General features: G+C 34.8%; 1 pseudogene; it reads left to right on the plus strand.

The window, feature by feature from the left end:
- Nucleotides 1–5,338: 5,338 nt before the first annotated feature.
- The window catches only part of LOC125655687 (uncharacterized), a 17,899-nt pseudogene continuing 430 nt past the window's right edge, over nt 5,339–22,807 (plus strand).

A 22,807-nucleotide genomic window follows, 5' to 3' on the forward strand; every position in this document is an offset into this window, starting at 1 on the left:
CTTTTGCTTTATTGTTACTTTTATTGGGAGAACTTGCATTTTATTCCAAAAACCCTTAACATTAGTGTCATTTTATTGATTTCACCTCATTAGAAAAAGGACAGAAAATAGTAAAAATAGACTACTTTATAGGAGACATATTTCAAGCCATATAATATACATGTAATATCAACACTAGGAGCCTTCAGGCAGAATCCAGCCTCATGAAGTTGCATTCCCTTAACTTCAATTCCAGGATCTGCCCCCTCCTCTCTCTCTCTCTCTCTCTCTCTGTGATGACATATACTCTGTACCTTACACTAAAATTTTATCTAATTGCTGTTAAAACACCTTATGAAATATGGTTTCACCATCGAAAGATCGATGCAAACTCTGAAGTATTTTAATTGCAATTTATTGTGTGTGTGATTTATCCCGGAATGATAAAAAATGTACTTTTGCAAATAAGATACTCTTTAGAGTCCAAATTTTTATATCTTTTAATGATATATTTATTCGATATATCTCTTGACTTACTGACATGTTTTTAGCCGAGTTGCGTAGCGAATCTCGGCTTTTAAATTGGCGAAGGATGGGCGGGCAGGTGGGTGTTGTCCACAATTAGCTTGTTCGTCTCTAACTTTCATACTTTTTAGTGCATCTTTGTGAGACTTACATAACATGATCACATCCAAAAGAGGAAGGTTCCTATTTATTTAAAGGTCAAGGTCTCTTTTTCACTATACATGTATGCTGTAGATTTGAGCTTGTTTAACTTTTATACATGTACTTGCTGGTGCATTTTTATCAGACTTTAAAACGTGATGACATTCAAGATTCATATTGCTTTTGAAATCCAAAGGCCAAGGTCATTATCACACTAAATACCTATTGCGGTCAAAGCTTCATACTTATAAACTATATTAAATTACGTGCATGTTTTTACTTCGTGAATGCAAGCGTGAATAATTTTCCAAACTGCAACTCAGCCATAGGCATCGTTGATGCGTTTTAGCGATTTTTGAAGATTTTATCCGTAGATTTAAAAGATACTTTAAGAGATAACGTTTTCAATTTTCATAACTTTTTTTTTTTTTTTTAAATTAGAACGTTTAAATATCTGAATCCTTTGCATGCTTTATTAGATATTCATATCATGCACCAAATCACGGTGAAATTTGGACTCGAGAATCTCTTATTTGCAAACAAAACACCTTTTTTTTTATCCTTCCGTGAAAAATAAAAAAAAAAAAAAATTATTAGAAAATATTTGAGAGCCTGTATCACTCTTGATGGTCAAATCAAACTTCATAAGAGGTGTTTTAACGAGCCATTAAATAAAAATTTAGTGTAATGAGCTACCTTAATAGGATGGTTTTTTAAGGTTTTTTTTTTTTTTTTTTTTTTTTGGGTAACAGCAACCGCTGCTGTCCAAGAAGGTTCCAAAGTTTACAAATATTTTCATTGTATAAATCTTTTTAAGAAAGGGATCTGATTTTAGTCAGATTGTTCTTTGTAAACAGGTGGGGCTCACAATGGTCCTATTTTGTGTTTGATTACTGGTATATAAAAAAGTGAAAATTGCCATTAGATAGAAGATCCCTGTACTGTGAAATGGAAATAAAAAATCACTTTGTTGCAACAAATCTATTCCACCATGACTCTAGCAAAAGGATTTTAGAAAATTATTTCAATATTTTGTTGCAGTTGTGGACTGTTGTCGAGGTGAGCGAAGTGGCCTCTGGGCCTCTCGTTTATTATTTGTTATACTCGTGTGACCGATTAGGCGTATCCTGGGGGTTTTATTTCAAGGTATCTAGACCATGCGATTTATTGCGTATGCAAGACAGTGGTTCGTTTAACAAACTGATAGAATCTTCGATAAATTTAGTTTTAGATCTCAGTAATAAATGAAGAATATAACTCACAGATTGTCTGCCACACGTTAACCCACGGTAAGATTTGAGGTCATGACTCGCAGATTGGCGGTCACACGTTAACCCACTGTAAGATTTGAACTCGTGGCTCACAGATTGGTGGTCGCACGTTAACCCACTGTTAAGATTCGAACTCATGACCCACAGATTGGCGGCCGCACGTTAACCCAAAGCTGTCCGGAGAACAATGGAATTTAAAAGGACTGTAAACATGTTACTAATATTTATTTTTCCATTTTTGATTCGAAAGAAAGTAGACCATTATGACGATATGTTATTCATTCTTAAAAAATACATTGACGAAGTATCGTATTATACAAGTAATTTAAATGGCAGAGAGAGATGCAAGTATATACCCCCCCCCCCCACACACACACACACACATGAAATGGCTGGGATATTTCCATCATTACGTCACAACCCAGTTTCCGTTGACGGACTTAATAAATGCAACACTGGGTAATTTTTGTCTTATCTTTTGTTTCATTGATATGAAACGTGTCATTCTTCTGGAATATAATCTTTGAGAAATGAAATATATCTATCATTTTAAATTGTCATTGATATTCATTGGGAAGCTAAAAATGAGGTCAAAAGCAATAGGGGTGGGTAAAAATTCTGCTTTGGTTCACTAATATCGGATATTTCTACCACCAGCGTTTATGACAGTCCATGGATTGAAGAATGGTACGAATGGTTCTTTGAGGAATATTACCAGTTCTCATGAATCGGCTACGCACACGTCTACCAAGCATTAATAAAATTGGATTGTGCGAGCGCGCATTGTCCTGCTGAAAACCAATGTGTTGCATTGGTAACAAAATTTGGTATGTAGGCCTCGATATATATGGAGCGCCAAATTAACATAAATGCAAATAAATCAGTAAAAATATCTTTAATCATTTGAAGATAACACCAAACCAGTACTAGTTATTGCACGCTATAATTAATTTGATAATTAATTTGATGATACATGTATCTTCAAATGATTAAGGAAATTTTAATTGCGCATTTATTCAAATGATGAGATCAATGTTTCATTTGATGCACGGGGCTTCATGATGTACCTCGTCTTGTTTGTTTCACGTTTGGTTTCTGTGTGTGTGATGTGGCTGCTTTTTGATGCGCCACCTTTTATGGTATAACGTACTTATTATAACTTTTAGGTTTTTGTTGTGTGACTGGGAGGTCGTGAAATGTATGTCTCATACATATGTACAAGTATTTTGTCGGGACGTCATGAATATTTTACTGTAACTAATTTAAGGTATCCGATCCATAAAAACACCCCACCCCCCAATAATTAATTGTTATGTAATACAAAACATGGTATCAAATGAAAGATAATTAACATACACAGTGATTCAACAGAATTTTCAAAATTGACAACACACACACACACACACACACACACACACACACACACACACATATATATATATATATATATATGGAAGGTCATGTATATATATAAATATGAATTATCTGTTATAGAGATTAGCATTAATCCCTGAGAAAACACATATAAAGTTAATACGTGTCAATGGACATCGCCGATTTTGTAAAGTGAATTTCAAACAATCCGCTAAAATTCTTGGGAGAACGACATTGCATCACAGTTTTCATGATAAATGTATGCAATTTAAACTTCTGCATTATCTGCATGCGATTTAAAAGAGACAGTGAAATAAACGAATACCCGACACGCCGGGTAAGGCTTATTGCGTTTTTTGTTGACATAATGAGATTAAATTTCTTAAGATAGTTGATTAAAAAGTGAAAGGTGAAGGCGTGTTTAAATGATTCTGATCAAGTTTACTGTGAGTAAACATCACTATTCCTTAATTCCAACACCGCATTGACGACGGGCCTTCGTTGTTTGCATAGATGACCCCTTGAAAAGAAAGGGGCCGCTGGAAGGGAGGAGAGGCGTTGGTAATGATGAGGACATTCAAAGCACAGATTCCTTGTTATATATACTTCTCTGAATTTGAACGGTACAACTTACAAAACAAATAATTTTGAAGAAATTCTGAAGATTATTGCGTATAGTCAAATAAGACATCGCTCCTGATTTTACAAGAGGGAAGGTCAATATTGGTAGAGGAACCGATTCCTTAAAGAAGTGTATTCTGATCTGTGTCTCGGGGTTTGTCGGTGGGGGTTGGTTAGCTGACACCAGAGGAAGTTTCACTGTTAGATAAGTGCATGTAAGTATTCCAAAACCCGCTGTATATTATATGTTAGTTCATCTGCATTGCTGAAGAAACTGGTAAACTGTAAATATTTCTCATAGTTAGATTAATGTTTATGGTCTGAGCGAATTATCGTTCATCATTAGCGATCTTCTGATTTATTGATGAGAAAAAACTCCAGTTTTCTCCAGCCGGCCTGTTCTTGGTTAATATTCATCAATTATTTAGTATGTACGAGTCTATCATCTGGAAGTAGCGAGGACCGCTAGTTAAATGAACGATGTGTGTGTTGTATTTGTATTAGGAGGAAAATGATGAAGGTGAGAGCATGTGTGTATTATTTTATATCGTCATACCCCGCCCCAAGCATTGTCTTTGTCGGTATCAAAGTAACATGTTGAGAATGCAAGAGAGGGGAGGGGAGGGGGGGGGGGCAGTGGCGGATCCAGAGGGGAGAGTTCCGGGGGTTGGAACTCTACCTCCTTTCGTCAGAAAATTTTGCTAAAAAAGATAAAAATAACGTATTTTGAGGGTGGACCCCCCCCCCCCCCCCCATTTGAAAACCAAAATTAATGATAGAACCACCTCTTTTAAAACTTCCTGGATTCGTCCCTCGGGGGGGGGGGGGGGGGGGGGGGGGGGGTGTAAGATTGTAATGGGTAGTTAGGTATGAAAATTTTAAATTCAGTTAATATAACTGTTGAGCATTTTGAAAACATATACTTCGTATGTATTTTGATTTGAATTAGTCTAATTAAGATATATGTGTGTATTTCCATGAACGTGAATTTTACCGTGAGCTTTAGAGCCACTTGTACATGTATGTATACATGTACATATCTCACACCTATTTAAGAAAAACGCTCTTTAACAATTTCGGCCTCGAGCTGCCATTGGTAATCAAAATCCAATAACAGATTTAATTTATAAATAAAACTTTAATGGTAAACCATTCACTCTTCTCATTATTTTGGTTGCAATCTTCAAGATTTGAAAAATAGAAAATAAATCCTAACGTATATGTCGTGGGCTTACAGTGTTAAAATAATATTGGAAAGATTAACGAGAGATAAATAAACCTTTGTTGACTAAGACAGTAAGAACAATTATATTTGGAATCGTTTGGGTCGTTGGTTTCATTGTTTCCAACGAAAATTGAGTCTTGTAGCAGGTAGTCATTTGTGTGTTTGTGTAGAATTACCTAACGACCACACGATCAGAGATAGCATAGCTTTTCACGGCGTGGAGCATGCAAAGTATGGGGGACTTATCGGTTACAAACTAGCAATATCAGAAGTCTGTTTCCTTCGGAATTTCCTTAGATGTGTTTTCATGGAAGTTTATTTTGGAATTAGAACCTTTGTAAACGTTTTTTGGAAATGACTTCATTTGATGAACTTAAATTGAACAAAATTCGTGTACAATTGCCGGAGGTGAATTTCCATTCCGGCAACAAACGTTCTTCTTTACACGCTCTCCGCTCTGAGAGAGAGCGTGGAAATAACCACAGTTCTGTGAAGATTGGCTCCGAAATATCATCAAAAGAATCCCTAATTAGACCATACTCCCATCATGTCCGGTGGGGGAAGAGCCCTTCACCTCTGTCCTACAGGACCCAGGCCCCCCGACCGGACACCCACAGCGGTTCGCGACTGACCGCCAGAAACTTGGTTCATCACAGGAAAAGTACAGGGAGTGCAAAAAGGGTGCATTTTAAGCATCAACATTATGGAGATTTATATTCGAGAACCCCTAGCCCTTGTAGCACTTTGGATGAGTTTGAAGGTAAATCTCGAGATGTTGTGTGAGTTTGAAATAAGTTTTACCATTATCTAAAGCTAGCATTTTTAAATTTTTGAATGTAGAAATTGAAAGGAATTTGTAGATATGCTAAATGTCGATCAATCAATGCCCATTAGAAGAAAATTCCAGTCGATTTCCGTTGCTCATCTGGTTTTAGTAGCGAATTTGTCCGTTTTGACATAACTCGATTGAAGCTGTCATCTCTTGCAAAGCTTATAATCTCAGCAAATACAAGACATTGATTTCTGATATTGATAGCAGGGAAAACGGGCCAAAATGTCTGCCCCCCTCCTGTCTAAGCCTACCCTTATACCCGAGTTTACTCCGACAAGGAATTAATGCTGTGAAGTTTTGTGTAAATGGAAAAAGCTTTGATTACATGAGGAATCACGAAAACCAATAGGGCACCTGCTGTTAATTGAAGTTTTATCTAATTTTTTTCTTTACACATGGAGGATGTAGTTTAATCTGTCAACATAATGGTAATTTATCATAAATCTTTTCAGGTTAAACTGATAAAAGATTTCGAAACATTTATGTATATTTTCAACATTAAACACTTTTAATATGAAGTCTATTTGAACTTTGTCGTAACTGAAGATGTCATGTTCGTTGATTTCTTACAAGATATCCTTGATTTTGAAAAATAATATTGCATGACGGTACCGAGTACTTCAAAAGAAAGTTTTCGGGGCACAATTTTTACTACATTGAATGTGACACATCTTAAACGCCAATATATCAATAAGAATTCTGACGACATTAGTGTAATTTTGCGTACAGAACGAGAATAATATTAATTTGATAAGGGTAGTAGAATTTACTAATTTCTCTTACAGAAGTGATATCAAATATGATTAAGATGTTTTTCTTTGTTAAATCTGACATGAAAATCTGATCCCTGTCAGCTCCTTTGTATGAAGACGATATTTAAACTGACGACGATATTACCCGCGATTTTTACCTCGCACTAATTACCAAGTATTAACAGATCTTGACAATTGTAGGTTTTAAATTTCCCCTTAATCAAGGCAAACACGTTCTACTAAAGAATATATTTAACAGAAAAGAAAAAACATACACCGGGTGTGCGTTTCCATTCTCATTTTCCTTTCTTTGGACAAAGTATTATATTCATTTGTCAATATTGATTTTGTTTCAAAAAGTCTTTTTAAAATCACACCGTTGAGTTTTTTTTTTATTCCTCTAATAATTTTACAATTAGCTGAAGAGCAATTGATATTTGAAAGAAATTTTAAGTTACTCTTGAAACATTTCAATGGGGGTGTAGCTAAGCTGCCTCTGTGACATATGTTTGAGGGGAAAATAACTGCAATGTAGTTAACGAAACGACTGAACGACTAGAAATGACGGAAATATCGGACGACGGATTTCTGAACAAATGGAGGAGGTGGAAGGTGCATTCAAACAAACAATGTAACTATTTTTGATTATTTAAGTTTGTAATCTCGCGGCTTGTTTATAATTGCTGACACATTTGACTTTACATACATAGTATGTCTTGCTACGGATCTAAAATGTTTGGTGATTTTTAAGTTAACTGAGAAAACTCAGGTGAACTATGGTCAGCGTCCCTCGTCGTACGTTCACAGTTGAACATTTTTAGTTTCTTGTTGATAACTATCATTTCAATTCTTTTCAAATTTGGTATGAAGCATTTTTGGGACACGGGGGACATGAATTGTAAAGTTCAGGGGCGCGTTTAACAAAAGAACTTACGACTTACGACCAAGTTTACATACTGAAATTTTCTAGTTTATTTTAAGATCATTCACTCCAAATGCAATATATATTTTTTTTAAATATTGAAAACTAAGCCTCAGAAAAGTTTTACTTCATTCACTCAAAGTAATAACAGTGTAATACAATTTAAGACTTGCGACTTCGTCGTAAGTTGTTTTGTAAAACTCTTACATCCCTTGAGTCTCAGGGGAGGTGCAAAAGTGCCAAAAAAAAACTAACCAATTTTCAAATATCTTCTCTAAAATCGCGTATGTGTAAGAAACACTAAATGCACAGTGATGTAGAGCAGGAATGCTTCTAACACATTTGTAAATTTCACGATCCCCGGGATAGGGGTTTTGACCCCAGGGCGGGGCAAAACTTAGTACATTGTATATAGTGTTTATGATTAAAATATTTAATAGCCTCCTCGATACTAAAGCGAAACTAACTGGGTATTGAGAAAAATGAGTAGGTAGTCCATTATCAACATTGTAAATTTCATGATCCCAGGGATAGGGGTTTGGTATATGCTAACTATTGAACATTTTCAACTTTCTGATAATTACATGTACCATTCCCTTTTCTTAAAATTTGGTATGAAGCATCTTTGGGACAAGGGTAACATAAGTTGTAAATTTCAGGGCTTCTGCACCCCCGGGGCCTTTAAGACTTAGGGGTTGAGTAGAAATTACCAAATGTTGACCATTATTCAAATGTCTTCTTTACAACTGCATATCTGTAAGAAAACCTATATGAATAAACACATGTAGAGTAGGGAGACCACTACCAATATTGGAAATTTCATGATCCCCGGGGTAGGGGTTCTGACTCCAGGCTGGTGCCAGTATGCGTAAAACATCTGAATATCATCTTTAATGCTACGGATATCAAGTTGAAACTAGATACCGGTAGATATTTAGATGGAATAAGTAGTCCTTTACTGAAATTGTAAATTTCACGATCCCAGGGGTAGGGGTTTGGCTTCAGGGTGGTGCCAACATTATTACAGTGTTTATCGTCTTCATCATGAGAAAAACATCTTTAAATTTGTTGATACGGTATAAAAACTTATTGCACATTTAAGAAAAGAATGTACCAAAATCGGTGAATTTCGCAACGAACTCCAGGGATTTGATTCTAAGACTTGTTTAACTTGGTCATATCGTGTTAATGTTATATATCATATCATGTAAAGTCTTTCATCAGTATAGGTACTTCGGGCATTTCAGTTTTAAGAACACATCTTGTTTTATACTGTTGCTGAATATTAAGTTTGATCTTAGGTATATTATTTTCTAGATTTTAGAGATTTCATAGCCCTTGGGTCTTTTGATACTTTCAGGTGACCGATAAGGCCCGTCAATCTCTTGTTGTTTGTTTTAATTTACCTTTTTAAGCAAAAGTGACAGTTTGACAGAAGTGGGGCGGTCCGACTCCGGGAACCCCCTCTTGCTCTGTGTGACAAATCAATAGATCAATAAATCAATAGATGAATTCCACTGTATTCAGAATTAACACTTTATACGTATATATATATTGCAGTGATATTTTATAATAAAAATAAAAAAGCATGGTATTTGAGTCTGCTCTTAAACTTGAAGGCTTTCAGACTGAAAGTCGCAGTTCTAAAATTCAATGACATACAAAATGACATATGAATAAGTCTTCTGTATTAAAGAGATCAAACCATACAAATTTCTTAAAATGTCTATAGATTAATATTCTGAACCCATGGTGTTTTTTTTTTAAAGAATAGAATTATGAAAATGTCTTGAGTATCGCGTGGTAAAATGAAAGTTATTAACATGGAATTGATATATATATATATACATATATACCAACGTCATTTTGATCTCTAATTTTAAAATTCCTTCAGAATATGCGAAGGGACATGTAATTTTAAAATAGTTCTCATTAAAGAATCTACGTTAGATATAGCAAGTCAGTCAAAATATACGCACACTGTCGGTATAAGGAGAGACTTGAGCCGTTGACTGTCCCCTAGAAATCGTTTGAGTAAATATTTAAAATGACACAAACTAAAGAAGTTTTGAGTGTGGTGCTTGATATCATGATTTATAATACGGGGTTTATAGCGATGGCCGGGTTTTTTGTTTACGGACTTGAATTAAAATCAGTAAAGGTCTAAGATAACTTTATTCAACAAAAGTTCAGAGAGAGAGAGAGAGAGAGAGAGAGAGAGAGAGAGAGACATGCTATAGCGTATCGTTGCCATTTAATTTTGTAATCAAAGGTGAAAATACTGTAATTTCTGCTTTATTGCCTAATCTTACGATTCAGTAAATATATGTTGAAAGAAACATATTTTATATTTTAAGTGGATGTTGATTTATAAATTCAAATTTACGTTTAGTGCAGACAGCGTCACATCAGTGCTATCTTGAAATTTGCACTTTGATTGTCTACATTTAATTGACTTAAATTACTTTAGCAGTCACGACGAGAACTAAATGAGACTATAAACATGCAGTCACGCGAGAACTAAATGAGACTATAAACATGGTCTAAGTGGGGTATCAAAAACATCAGCAAATCAGATCCGGAACTTTTATCTTCTGGAAGCATTTTAGTTGCACGTCGCAAAGTTATTATTTTTACGGATTATTAAATATATTTTTGTCAGCGCAAATCTTTCATTCCCTGGATGAGAAGTCAATGATTGAGTTTGACTTTATAATACTCTGTCTTGATAGTCTACTTCTATTCCGAATTGTGTATGCAAGTGCATTTACGAGATCGAAGGGGTCTATAAATCACAATGGACGAACGATGCAGTCAAAAAGTACACATATCAAGTAGACGGGGTTTCTTAACAATTTGATTTCAATTACCTTGAAGTGTCTAAAAGTTGCGTTTTTAATATAGACGTCACCCAAAGGCGACTTGTACTTGGAGATAAAGGGGTGGGAGCTGTGTAATATAGCTAACAACCTAACTGTCTTTGGAAAGAAATTGCTTATTTTTCTCTTTCGGTTGTGAATACCAACAACACGATGGATTTTGATGAAAGTCGTCGAACAAGTAAAGTTAAGTTTGATTTGCGCCGTGAGACTCTTATGTTTCTCAAAGACAGAAATCAAACGGCTGCTAAATTTGGAAAACAGAACCCAGATAGAAGATACAGTGCAGTCAATACGAGTCCGGATCCGAAATCATGTGATGGCCGTAGACACAGCGAAATATTCCACAAGAAACGCAGACCTAGCGAAGTTCTCAAAGACCCGTCGCCTCCAAACCACCATGTTTTAACGAGTCATCAGAGTAATTGTCTCGAACACGATCGCCGATTACAGACGATGCTAAAAGACAGACGATATAGCAGCGAAAAGATATACGTCTTGGACGTCGTGTCGTTTGGCAAAAGTTTGCGGACGAAGTCAGTCATGGCGGTAGTCTCTCTTCAGAAACACGGTAATGTTACAGCTGTGTTCTATAATAAGTATGGTATCCTGTCTCCTTCAGCAAACCGCGCCAGATTCCAGGCTACTTCCGGTCCAAAGAGATTCTCGGAAGGAGATGTTCAGGAGGCACAGCATCTTCATATACCTGGATTAGCAGGTCCACGGGGTCACAACAAGTTCAAGAATGTGGCCAGCGCAGCAGTATTTAGGTAGGTATCTACTCAAATTGAAAAAGTGAAAGTTTTTCCGATTCCTGACCTGCAGATCTATAGCGCGAGAATCTTTGCATCGGTAACGAAGCGAATTCGGAATTCTACGGTGATGTACACGGACAACCTTTAGATTAATTACTTCTTTGTTCGGAAGAATGAACTTTTCGTTCTGACAAATTAGTTCTTTGTTCAGAAAAATCAATTTTTCGTTCGAACGAAAAACTAATTTTTCTCCCAACAAAGAACTAAATCCCCTAAACTATAGGATGTCTTTTCCACGTGGTTCTTAGTGGTACCTCGCCGTAAAATTCATAAAGTTTTACAAGAGAAAAATTTGATAGAGAGTATTTGTGTTCCTACTGGAGTACATGTTCCATATTCAGTTAATTATTCCACATAGAAAAAATGCAATGTTTCCATTTATAATCTTTATCTTCATTACACAGAGATACATCCCATTTGCTAAGGTAACTCGTTCACCAGCAATATATGTTTGATTTGAGATACACATATCGTACTCTGCTTGTAGATTTTATTGGTAGTCATTGGGAGAGGGGCCGGGTGAATGTGGGTTTCAATCTTGCGTGCCAGAATTAGGAATTGCTCATAAACTTTTATTTACTCCACAATGCCAGTGGAAAATCAATAGTAACTTTCTGTAAGTTTGAATATTTGAGTATACTTTGATATAAGTATTTAAAAGATTTTATATATAAATTTGAACTTCGGTATCTCACACAATGATATCGATATTTCCAATTCCAAGGGTATGTCGAAGTGAGATGTCCCAACTATATTTTGTGTTTTAATCTCAGTATTTCGAACTCTCGGATATCTTGAAATTTTTCTCGGGCCCATCGATTTCGAGATAACGAGGTTTGGTTGATATTTTAGAATAACGGCTTCGAGGTAACAAAGTTTGGTTGATATTTTAGAATAACGGCTTCATGCTTTATGCTAGTGTAAGATATCACAATTTCATGCCTTCACGTGTTTTCAAACTTTGAACATCCATTGAATTAGGCGTACTTTACATAGAGCAAATAGGCGTACTATACATATAGAAATAGGCGTACTATACATATAGAAATAGGCGTACTATACATATAGAAATAGGCGTACTATACATATAGAAATAGGCGTACTATACATATAGAAATAGGCGTACTATACATATAGAAATAGGCGTACTATACATATAGAATTAGTCGTACTTTACATATAGAAATAGGCGTACTATACATATAGAATTAGTCGTACTTTACATATAGAAATAGGCGTACTATACATATAGAATTAGTCGTACTTTACATATAGAAATAGGCGTACTATACATATAGAATTAGTCGTACTTTACATATAGAAATAGGCGTACTATACATATAACAAATAGGCGTACTATACATATAGAATTAGGCGTACTATACATATAGAAATAGGCGTACTATACATATAGAAATAGGCGTACTATACATATAGAATTAGGCGTACTTTACATATAGAAATAGGCGTACTATACATATAACAAATAGGCGTACTATACATATAGCAAATAGGCGTACTATACATATAACAAATAGGCGTACTATACATATAGAAATAGGCGTACTATACATATAACAAATAGGCGTACTATACATATAGAAATAGGCGTACTATACATATAACAAATAGGCGTACTATACATATAGAAATAGGCGTACTATACATATAACAAATAGGCGTACTATACATATAGAAATAGGCGTACTATACATATAGAATTAGGCGTACTTTAAATATAGAAATAGGCGTACTATACATATAGAAATAGGCGTACTATACATATAGAATTAGGCGTACTTTAAATATAGAAATAGGCGTACTATACATATAGAAATAGGCGTACTATACATATAACAAATAGGCGTACTATACATAGAGCAAATTGTTCACATCTGTATCGCGTGAGGAATACATGGTTATCATAACAGTTGGTAAAGATATTGAAGGGAACAACATAAGAAATGTAGATACAATGCTTAGGTTTTTTATTTGTACATTAGTTCTCTGCATTCATTTTCATTCGCGCTTACAATTACATTGTGTACCTTCTGCATCCACAACAACAACAACAACAAATTAAAACAATGAAGGTAATTTTTAAGGAACTACAGTGGAGCCTCGTTAATCTGGACACTTTGGTTCCCAGCAAATTCGTCCGGATAAATGAAGCGTCCGGATAATTGAATCGCATATTTTCTATCATTACATAAGTAACCAATCTGCTTACTTTATTGATGCGTAATGAATTAAACGCATTCTATCATTGGATTTAACCATTTGCATTAGTAAATAGATTATAATAATGTTAACATTTACATGCATTTCAAAGCATTAAAATTGAAATATACGTGTGCAGTGTATTTGTCCATGTTTACATTTTACATGTATATTAGCACTACAAATAAATATCATATCATTACGGCATGATGTTTAATTTATTAATACTATAAGACTATTGACCAAGACTATAAAATAATATGCTACAAATTTATTCACAAAATTCAACAATGTCTCGATCAGCATGTGCTATCTAACTGACATATCATCACACACCACCTGGTGTTGACAGGATACAGATAATCGCATCTATTAGACAGTTTGGCTTGTTTTCTTTATAATTTACGTCTTGCTAAAATTGACCGACACAGACCTTCCCTCAACAAAATTATCGTCCGGATTAACGGTACAATTTTCAATGCATTTTAACGTTTTGTAGTAATTAATGACCGCGAATTTCCGGATTAATGATGCAAAATAACGTATAAATATTCCATTCCCTAGAAAAATCGTCCGGAAGATGAAGCGTCCGGATTAATGGCGTCCGGATTACCGAGGCTCCATTGTAAATAATGCATTAAAATTCCCATTCATATGTACGTACATTGTACAATTGTATTAATTTTTTTAACAAACTACTTGTAAATTATATTATCATACAGTATTCATTTGTCAAACACGTTGGACTTGTTATGAAATACATTTTCACATATTATTTTACATTTCTATACTTTTTAAAAGTGTTCTTCCGTTTTTGTCTCAAATCTGGCTTATTAAGACAATCTAATAAAATAATTTTTTCTTCAATAAAATTTATATAGCGAGAGATTAAGAGGCAGAAGAATATCCGAAATTGACGACAAACTGACCATGGATGTCAGAGGTCAAGGTCGCCGTGGGACTGTCCATGGCAACCAACTTTATGTCCTTAGTGACGGGAAAGTATCCCGTAGGATTGATGAACCTATTTCAAAACAACGACTGAGCACACTTCTAGCAAACACACTCAGAGCAAAAGAAGAGGAGAAGAGGGTAAATAATTCCATTCATAAACCAGAATACACACTCCAAACACGCCATTCCAAACACGCCGTGTGGAGAATCTGATATAATCGGAAAGGAGCTTACACCACTACCATTAAGTTCATTTGAATATATATTTCTAAATGAACATTTTTCTAAGCTTTTTTTCACTCGGTCTGTGTTTTGCAGAAAATGTTGAGGAAACTGCAGACTGTTGGAAGAGTTGTCGGTCGTGTCTGTGCTCTGCAGAGGATCGTCATGCAAAGGAAGTATGTAGCTTTGTCCTTAATGCGTGTTATTACGTCATCAGTTTCGTACTGTCTTACTCCACTTCAAAATTAGAGACAAGTTTCATCACCATTCCTCAAGTTGTTTAAATCGCATGTTTGAAAATGAATCTGGGCATTTTTTGTCATTTGGTGGTTTATATATCTGATGACTATCCAGCTCTCAGAATGATGGTGATTGTAAAGTTTGTGAATTTAAACCAGAAAACTACAAACGATTCTACTGATTGAAATTTATGTCGAACATGATGTTTCTTCAACTGTTACTCTAAACCATCGTATTTCTTTGTTCTAAATGAGTGCTGTGATTATGACGATGGTTTTTGTAAAATTTTGCGATCGTAATCTTTAATGAGGATCTAACAGGGTGATATAAATGTTCTCCAGTGCTGACGACACCGTGTACCAGTCCCAGCTTAAGGACATCGGCAGTTCTCCCGTGAACGAGAAGAACACGTATGGCGCTAACAGGATCGACGTGTCCTATTTCAAGGCCAACCGCCAGGTACGTAAAGTTATAAATGTAAACCGCCAGGTATGTAAAGTTATAAATGTAAACCGCCAGGTACGTAAAGTTATACACGTAAACCGCCAGGTACATAAAGTTATACACGTAAACCACCAGGTACGTAAAGTTATAAATGTAAAACGCCAGGTACGTAAAGTTATACATGTAAACTGTCAGGTACGTAAAGTTATACATGTAAACCGCCAGGTATGTAAAGTTATACACGTAAACTGTCAGGTACGTAAAGTTATAAATGTAAACTGTCAGGTACATAAAGTTATACATGTAAACTGTCAGGTACGTAAAGTTATACACGTAAACTGTCAGGTACGTAAAGTTATACATGTAAACTGTCAGGTACGTAAAGTTATACATGTAAACTGTCAGGTACATAAAGTTATAAATGTAAACTGTCAGGTACGTAAAGTTATACATGTAAACTGTCAGGTATACATAGAGTTATACATGTAAACTGTCAGGTACGTAAAGTTATACACGTAAACTGTCAGGTACGTAAAGTTATACACGTAAACTGTCAGGTATGTAAAGTTATAAATGTAAACTGTCAGGTACGTAAAGTTATAAATGTAAACTGTCAGGTACGTAAAGTTATACATGTAAACTGTCAGGTACGTAAAGTTATACATGTAAACTGTCAGGTACATAAAGTTATACATGTAAACTGTCAGGTACGTAAAGTTATACATGTAAACTGTCAGGTACGTAAAGTTATACATGTAAACTGTCAGGTACATAAAGTTATACATGTAAACTGTCAGGTACGTAAAGTTATACACGTAAACTGTCAGGTACGTAAAGTTATACACGTAAACTGTCAGGTATGTAAAGTTATAAATGTAAACTGTCAGGTACGTAAAGTTATAAATGTAAACTCTCAGGTAAGTAAAGTTATACATATAAACCGTAAGGTTCGTAAAGTTATCCACGTAGGTTATGGTATGTTTAATCTCCAATGTGTCAGGTACATAAGGTTAAAAATTACAGCATTTTCATACTCTAACCATCCAGGTATGTAAAGTTAAAGGAGCATGCTCTAAACCTCCATGCACGCAAGGTCAAACGTTATGACCTTCTTATACTCTAAATCGCCAGGTACGTAAGGTTGAAGGTTACAATGTGTTCAGCTAAACCACTAGATATGTAAGTCTAATACGCAAGTTCCGAGTTACCCAAAAGTTATTTCCCTTTGTCGAACTCTTTCGCATTTTATGACGTATGGTGGGTACACAATGTATACATTATATCGTAGATTGGCATTGTACATAACGATTACGTACGGTTAATGTAATAAAAGCGTAACTTTTCTTTATATCAATCACTGGTATGCATACTAGTATTCTGGCCATATCAAGCATAATTTGTTTGAATAAGATCATCAAAATGGCTACTGAATCATTATTCGTTTTCTCTTCTACATGAGTGACGCTTTTATCAAAGAAAGATGGCAATTAACAATATTTGTTTGAGCCATTTTGTTATCCAATACTCATAAACTCACTAAAGTTGCCTTTTCCCTGAGATAGGATGGTCTCAGAAACTCTGGATATCAACTTTTAAGAAATAATACAACGATAGTAATTAGCAAATGTACCCACTGTCATCATATTTTACGTCATAATTTACGGAAGAGTTCGACAAAGGGAAATAACTCTTGGGGAACTCGGAACTTCCGTATTAAACGCAGTGTATTTATACTCTATACTGCCAGGTATATAAGATTAAAAGTTATAATAATCCTACACTTAGTAATTCAAACAATATTTCATTAACTTAAGATGCGGATGTCACAGCGGGGATTACAGATTCTGTCTAGACCTCCGGAGCAGCGGACTCGTGATGACATTCGATACGTGAGTTATGTCTGAGGATCAATGTTGTGTGTAAACCAATTAAAGAATATCAGCTCCTGATACCGTAGTATTTGATAGCTTTTCTTTAAAATGAAAAATATTGGCATAACTTTTAATAAGCATTACATTTACGATTCATCTTATAAACAGTTTTAAGGAGGAATGCTACACCAGAGAAATTTGATATTATTGAACAGTGGAAGATAAGTAAAACAAAACAAAATGCAGTTTTCGTAGAGAGCAATCTTGCAAAAAATGTTTTGAAAAACCCTGCTGGACTCGAATCCGCGATGTACAGTTCTGTAGTTAACCTACTGAGCTACTTATCTAGGCAATGATTTTTTTAAATGAAGAGACAGATATTGCTGATATCTATATTTCCATCTATGTTTGAAAAGGAAGTTGGCCAATACGGCGATGTAGAGTACCTCCTTAACACATTATCGACCATGAGAAGAAAATGGTGTAACACTTTTATGCTGATATCAAAGGAATGATTTATTAATGTCCTGTTCAGTAATCATCTTGTTCTTTTTTATACAGGCAACCAATGCTCTCCGGAACGTAAAATACATCGCGGAATTTCCCCTGAGAATACAGGAGGCTTTGGCACGCGTTGGTTTCGTGGAGTGCTATGAGGCTAAACGCTTCATTGTGAAGGAGGGCGGGGCACCAGACAACGCTTATATTGTCCTATATGGTTCCAGTATGTTCTTGTCATTATTAGTCTTGTTTATCATACATATGTAGGTTTAATTTTAAGGTAGTTGTGCTGTTTAGTTATGGTCTGATATTACATGTTATAACGATCTAGTTCGTCAATACAACCTCGCATTGGGTTAAATGCCGTCTGACGTGTTTCATACCGATTGTTAAGCCGTTCTTGGCACACTGATTTTGACTACGGATAACTCCGTTTACCTGATCAGGATATAGGGCTCACGGCAGGTGTGGCCGGTCAACAGGGGATGCTTACTCGTTCTAGGCACCTGATGCCACCTCTGGTATATTCAGGGGTCCGTGTTTGCCCAACTATCTATTTTGTATTGCTTATAGTAGTTATGAGATTGATCACTGTTCGTTATCTTCACCTTTATAGGAGTTATGAGATTGATCACTGTTCGTTATCTTCACCTTTATAGGAGTTATGAGATTGATCACTGTTCGTTTTCTTCACCTTTATAGGAGTTATGAGATTGATCACTGTTCGTTTTCTTCACCTTTATAGGAGTTATGAGATTGATCACTGTTCGTTATCTTCACCTTTATAGGAGTTATGAGATTGATCACTGTTCGTTTTCTCCACCTTTATAGGAGTTATGAGATTGATCACTGTTCGTTATCTTCATCTTTATAGGAGTTATGAGATTGATCACTGTTCGTTATCTTCACCTTTATAGGAGTTATGAGATTGATCACTGTTCGTTTTCTCCACCTTTATAGGAGTTATGAGATTGATCACTGTTCGTTTTCTCCACCTTTATAGGAGTTATGAGATTGATCACTGTTCGTTTTCTCCACCTTTATAGGAGTTATGAGATTGATCACTGTTCGTTTTCTTCACCTTTATAGGAGTTATGAGATTGATCACTGTTCGTTTTCTCCACCTTTATAGGAGTTATGAGATTGATCACTGTTCGTTTTCTTCACCTTTATAGGAGTTATGAGATTGATCACTGTTCGTTTTCTCCACCTTTATAAGAGTTATGAGATTGATCACTGTTCGTTTTCTCCACCTTTATAGGAGTTATGAGATTGATCACTGTTCGTTTTCTTCACCTTTATAGGAGTTATGAGATTGATCACTGTTCGTTTTTTCCACCTTTCATTTGATACAGGTGAAGCCCATGTTCTTATAGATTTCCTTATCAAAGCTCTTTTTTATACTTGTTATATAGTTGTAACCGCCATTTTGGATGATCATAAATTGTCAGCGACGTCCATCGACGTTTTAATCAAACGAGGACAGCCATTTGGGGTATAATCTTTTAAAAAATTGAAGCAATGTTTTCTTTCAAAACTTCACGGAGTAATAAAATATTTTATAACATTATTTTAAAGTTATCCGAATCAATATAAAAAGGAAAGTATAAGTTAAGCACAGGTCTATTCTGATATGTCTTCTGAAGATTGAAATGTTTTTACTTTGTTGTTGCTTAGGAAATAGGAGTGTTTAAGAACAAAAAAAGAGGCGGATCAAACATTACAAATGAGTACACAGAGGTCTTGAGAATACCAGCTGAGGTAAAGGGAATTCATTCTAAAAAAAAATCCCCAGGTGAAATGAACATACAAGAAGGATCAACTTTTAAAACATTTCAACATTTACCTTTCCTAGGATTACAAGAAGATTTTTATGACCATACAATAAAAATCAACTTAAACGTTTCAACATTTACCTTTTTCTAGGATTACAAGAAGATTTTTATGGGTGGTGTGCAAGTTGATCCAGAGAGAGACCCATTTCTCATGTAAGATATATTAGTTCAAATTCCTACTTTTTATTCTTTTTTCTTACATTTTCATAATACATGTATAATTTTTTTTTCAATTAATCTCGATAGGAAATTTGGATTCTTAAGAAATTGGCCAGTGAAATGTTTAAAAGAAGAACCGGGAAAATTCTTTGTGACTTATTTCCAGTAAGTATATATAGAAAATGTGCAAAAGTAAAGGATTTGAATCTTATGAGTGTATATAAGTAAATGATTTAATGATGTGAATCTTATAATGTTTATATATACTATTTTGCAATATTCTCATTTTCTCTGCAGACGAAATGTAACTCTTACGAAAGACAGCAATAAATCAGATTGGATATACATCGTCAAAGAGGTAAGGCGAAAACTAAATAATTAAGAATGTTCAGTGAAATCATATAGCAATGAAAGGTAATAAATAATATTTATACTCAATTTTTAAAAATCAAACCCTCCCTTACGGGTCGTTATTTCCACACATAGCTTTTCGTTCATTGTATAAAAATAATGATAAGGATGTATTATTGAAAGTAATTTTATTCCATCAAATGGTATCTGGCAATTAAAGCAAATCCGCGAGGTTGGGTAAAAGCAAAATATGACATATTGAAAATAAACTAAAAAAAAAAATGAATAGTATTGTTGGTTTCCATTGAAGAAACTTGAAAATCGCCAATGTCTTCAATGTCTTGTAGTTAAACGTAGCCTATATATATATATATATATATATATATATATATATATATATATATATATATATATATATTTATTTATTTATTTATTTATTTTTTTGCCAGGGATCATTACGGGTTCTTAAAAGACTTGAGAAAGTGAAACCAATAGTGAATAAACGATCAGGGGAGTACAGTTTGGCGGCGCATCCCAGTGGTTACTTTTCATTTCTTAGTCGGACCGAGGACTTTGAGCGTTTTATTGGTTACCATGACATTCACCTTCCGCCTCCGTTACACACATGGATGACGACTCAGGTGATGAATTTAGTGATCCTTATTCTAGTCCGGGTACCCCGCGGTACAAAAAGCCCCAATCACTGATAAAACGGTTAGATACCGTTTTACGACCTCACACGACGGGGAGGATGATCATAACTCCCGGAAGTGAACGAGAAGGTGGAATTAGCCAATCACCAAGGTCGACAGTCAGTGAAAGTCCCGCAGCAAGAAATCAAGTGGTAATAATTGGTTGTAAAAGATTATTCTTAATCAACAAATTAAACGATGTATTCGGTATTCGTCAAATCATTGAATTTATAATGATGATGAAATATTATATTTTTGTAAGAGTCAGACTCCCAGCTCAAGCAGAGAGAAGACTAATTATTCCGTTTCATCGAGTATTACCGGAAATGAAAGTCAGTATATCTATTTAGTAAAAATGAAGTTACCATAAACTGTTAAAGATGTATAATGTACACATATAGTATTTGAATTTGAAAATATATATATATATGAGAGAGAGAGAGAGAGAGAGAGAGAGAGAGAGAGAGAGAGAGAGAGAGAGAGAGAGAGAATATCTGCAATACCTACAATGTATGTAGTGGTGAAATCTTTATATGATATACATGTAGTTGTTTTGTCTACAGGTACGCCAGACGGAAAGAAGCGGATAGGATTGAAAACACTGTTTTCAGATCTTGATGCGGGAGCCAAAACGGTAAAGTCATTTACATGTATTCATGTTTACTATATTTTTGTTGTCAAGTAGTTTTTTTTCCTTATCCAATTTTGATTTTCATGAATTAGCCCGAAGAAGAGGGAACTCGTAGGATGCACGTGACGATAAACCCGTTAATTGAAGTAATGAAATTTAAAAGTTTTGGTTTGGCGACTGGGTGTGTTTTCACTGTGTTAGCTTAGTGTAGAGAGCAACCCGAGGACGATTTGTGTGATTTAATGAATAAATGTTGTAGTAAAATGAAATAAAATCAATGGAATTAATGTTTTCATCGAGAAATGAATCATAACGAAACAGTAGAAGTTTATTATTTAATACAAATACAAATATATGTATATATTCTTTAAAGCTTTCTTCAGTGGAATTTATATCAACACAATTCTCTAGTGTGGAGTTTATTTCAACACAGTTTAATTTCAACATTTCAGTTTCATCTAATATGTTTTGAGGAATGAATTTTATTAACAACACACTTATATGATGTATGAACCAATAGCTTGAAAATAAAGCAGTATTATTCATTTTATCAATGCAATCCCTTCAGATTTGTACGTAATTATAAAAGAAAAGGTGTGCATACACAGCGCATTACGGAAAGTACGACGTTCTCTTGCAGTGGTACCGACACCTTGTCCGATTTCACACACCGTTCTCTGTATGCTAAGCATTGCTATTCTTTATTGAGTATGAGTATTATCTTGTATCGCTGAACATCTTTGGTGGCAGGGCTATTAATGCAATCCGTAGGTGTAAATGTAAATTTATACAGTGTCTATAAAATGGAAAATGATATGAATAAATATTTTCTATTGCTTAGAAACCCTTGATAACATTGATATAATATATATATATATATAATATATATATATAATATATATATATATATATATATAATGCCTGAATGTAACAAGAATTACATTATCAATTAACACGCTGTAACGAATCTTTTCTACAGGAATACGGTGTGTCATTACCAGAGACAGACAAGGAGATAGAATGGGTCCATGTTCAGACCCTTACTAAAGACCAAGTATTCGTATGTTGTGTCGCCCTTTCTGAATCTATCTGTAAACTAAGATCAATATTGAATACCCGTTTTTGTTTTAAAGAATATTTGATATAGTTTTTGTCATGTAAAGGGTTTCCCTCATTCTGAATCGTTAAACTTCATGTGTCTCAATGCTAAGCACAATTTCGGTTCTAAAGTTTCTCATTTCATTGCCGGAGATCCTCCTTGTAAGGAATACTGTATTAATACACTATGTCACGTGTAGGGACTGCAGTACGTGATGTTTGATAAAGACAAACAACAGCCCAGCTTTGTGGT

The sequence above is a fragment of the Ostrea edulis genome, chromosome 7 (genome assembly GCF_947568905.1).
Source record: "Ostrea edulis chromosome 7, xbOstEdul1.1, whole genome shotgun sequence".
In the NCBI taxonomy this organism is placed as follows: domain Eukaryota; kingdom Metazoa; phylum Mollusca; class Bivalvia; order Ostreida; family Ostreidae; genus Ostrea; species Ostrea edulis.